General features: G+C 41.8%; 1 long non-coding RNA gene across 1 annotated transcript; it reads right to left on the reverse strand.

Annotated features, from left to right (window-relative positions):
- Nucleotides 1-2,837, reverse strand: LOC134416812 (uncharacterized). The gene is made up of 2 exons (XR_010027408.1): nucleotides 2,618-2,837; nucleotides 1-2,138 (listed from the first exon to the last, which is right to left on the reverse strand). It is a non-coding gene; the product is annotated as an uncharacterized LOC134416812 (long non-coding RNA).
- Nucleotides 2,838-3,164: the final 327 nt, after the last annotated feature.

The following is a 3,164-nucleotide window of genomic DNA, read 5'->3' on the forward strand; positions in this document are numbered from 1 at the left end:
TTCAGAAGGCTTGATTTATTATTTTATTATATATATATTACATTATAACTATAGTAAAAAGAATAGAAGGAAAAGTTTCATCTCAGAAGGCTAGCTAAGAATATAATAGAATGGAAAAGAATGAAAGCAAAGGTCTGTGGCTCGGACAGAGAGAGAGAGCCAGCTCTGCCGTGAATGGTCACTAAATCCAAACGTCCACACGAGACCAATCACAGATGTACCTGTTGCATTCCACAGCAGCAGGTAATCAATGTTCACATTTTGTCTCTGAGGCCTCTCAGCTTCTCAGAAGGGAAAAAATCCTAAGAAAGGATTTTCATAAAAAGATGTCTGCAACAACATTTCCTCTGGGTGCCCATCCTTGACAAATGGTGGCTACTGGGGAGGTACAAACCTGTTGGGTCCTTGCATCTTCCATCACTGGCTCAGTGCTTGTAGGACACCTGTTTTACTCCTGAAAGGGCAAGAGCTGGCAAAGCCCCTTCCCTCAGCACACACACTTGAGTGTCCCTTCAGAGGAGGAGTCCTTGGGCTGGTGGGGCTGTTAAGGGAAACAGATTATTCTTGTCCTTTTGGCCACCTGCAGAAACCATCATAACTGCAGAGGTTTGGTCAGCTTAGAAATGTTTTACTGTCCTGCCATTCTGGGGATCTCCAACCTTGTGGGTATTTTTTAATGATATTATTTTCACTGTTTTAAGTTTCTTAGGCTCTTCTGGAAGCACGTTGGAGGGGCTGAAATTTGGTTGTTCATGTGTGTGGTCCTCCCCTCCCTGTATTCCAAGGCTGTGCCCTCCAGGATGAAGCGAGGACAGCCGTGCTGCTTTGTCACATGGTGAATCCTGTGCCACCTCCTGTCCTTTGCCATGCTCCTTCCCTGAGCTGCAGGCTGTGGCTTCAAGGCTCCTGAGAACCACATCAGAAGACATCCCATCCCTGTGAGGCAAGGCACTAATGACCCATGCAAACTCACTTTTTTCTGGTTCAGATTTGTTGAATATTTTTGTCTGCCTGGAAGGCTCTGTGCCACATCAGGAGCTGCCTGTCTCTGTGTCCCTTGGAAACATGGCTTGCCTGTTCTCCTGCACAGAGGCACCACAAACTCCATGAACCATGGCTAATTGGGTAGAAATTGGGTGTTCTGCTTGTGCAAAACTGGGATGGAATGTATGCTGATGGGTGGACTTGTGACAGTGTTCACAGGGGCTCTTGGATGAGGAAAGAGACAAAGATCTGACTCCATGTTTCAGAAGGCTTGATTTATTATTTTATGATATATATTACATGAAAATTACACTAAAAGAATAGAAGAAAAGGTTTCATCAGAAGGCTAGCTAAGAATAAAAAAGAATGATAACAAAAGCTTCTGTCTCAGACAGAGAGTCCGAGCCAGCTGACTGTGATTGGCCATTAACTAAAAACAACACGATGAGACCAATCCCAGATGCACCTGTTGCATCCCACAGCAGCAGATAATCAATGTTTGCATTTTGTTCCTGAGGCCTCTCAGCTTCTCAGGAGGAAAAATCCTAAGGAAAGGATTTTTCATAAAAGAAGTCTGTGACATGGACTGGTGCAGAGATGCTGTATTCCTGATGGGGGACAGTCAGCCCTGGCAGTGGATGCTGTCCCTGGGTCCTGGCACTGCCTGCTGGGATGGGACACTGGGTGTGACCGTGTCTCACTGCTGCTCCATCCCTGGGTCCTCCCCACTGCTGGGAGTGCAGGTGCAGCTGCTGATGTGGCACAGCTGGGATGTGAGAATTCTTTAAGTCCCCACAGCTTGCAGCATCTGACATCAATTGTTTCTTTCACTGTAAAACTGTTGCTGCACAATTTCCCTTTGCAAGCCTTTCAAAAAGGCACATCTGTCAGATTTTCATGTAGTCAGTGCTTTGTCATGTGGGATTTTCTGTTTATTAAGAGCAGGGCTTTTACCAAACAAGCATCTCAGTTACAAAAGCAAGCTTACCTGAAGTCCTCTTGGGGAATGCTTTAACTTCAAGATGGTGTACAACCCCCCATAATCTATGATTATAGAATGTGGCCAGCTTTTGTCACTTCCAGCAGAGAGATGAGATCTGCTCCATTTCACCCTTAATTTTGCTTGTATGGATAACTTAAGATCCACTCGAACACTTGGAAAAAATGATATATTTTATATGATATATAATATCATATATGATATTTATAAATATAAATATAAAATATAAATACTTACATCTATAAACAATATATAATATTATATAGTATAAATATATAAATATTATATTAATATATAAAATATAAATATATTAACAATCATAGTATAAATATTTATATTTATATTATATATTATAATATAAATATAATTTATATATTATATAAAATAGAAATAGAACACATACTTTATCTAAAATATTAATATAATGTTTCATCAATATTAATGTTAATATATACTAATTAATATTACTGTTAATGAATTTTAATTAATACTAATTAATATTAATTAATAGAAATATTATGTATTATATATATATTTAATATATAGTATAAGTATATTATATATTTATATATAGATATATGTATTTATATATTATATCAAATATAAAAATATATAATAAAAATATGTACACACCTTCCATGTATACATAAAATGGGAGCCCCACAGCCGGTGCTGTGCCCTTCCCTGTGCTCTCCAGCCCACAATTCTGGCAGGGCACTCCATCCCATGGGAGTGTGAGGAGGAGGAGAGGAGGGTGAGGGAATCTCTTAGTAATGCTATGGTCATCCCAAAGTCGGTGCCTGCAGCCAAACTAAAACTCAGGAGCTCTGCCAGCCATGTGGGCAGGCTCAGAGCCTGGGTCATGTGCTGTGGATGCAAATTTCGTGCTCTTGAAAACCGAGCTAAGCCTGGGGGCTCTACAGCCAGCCCGTGGAGAGCAGCTGTTGCGGCAGAGCATAAACGAGTGGGAAGGGAAAAACACTCTTTCCTTGTTTCAGAGAGAGAAGAATCTCTCCAGCCTGGGGCCCTGCTGTGCAAGGAGCTGCGTGTCCGGCTGTGGCTGGAATAGCAGGACCAAGATGGGGACAAGTGCCTTGGCTCCAGAGCTGGAAGGATGGAGAGCCCCCCCACCTCTGCGTGCCAGGCTCGCAGAGCAGGAGGCAAAGAAAGGGACAGCCAG

This window comes from Melospiza melodia, chromosome 3, assembly GCF_035770615.1.
Source record: "Melospiza melodia melodia isolate bMelMel2 chromosome 3, bMelMel2.pri, whole genome shotgun sequence".
NCBI lineage: Eukaryota > Metazoa > Chordata > Aves > Passeriformes > Passerellidae > Melospiza > Melospiza melodia.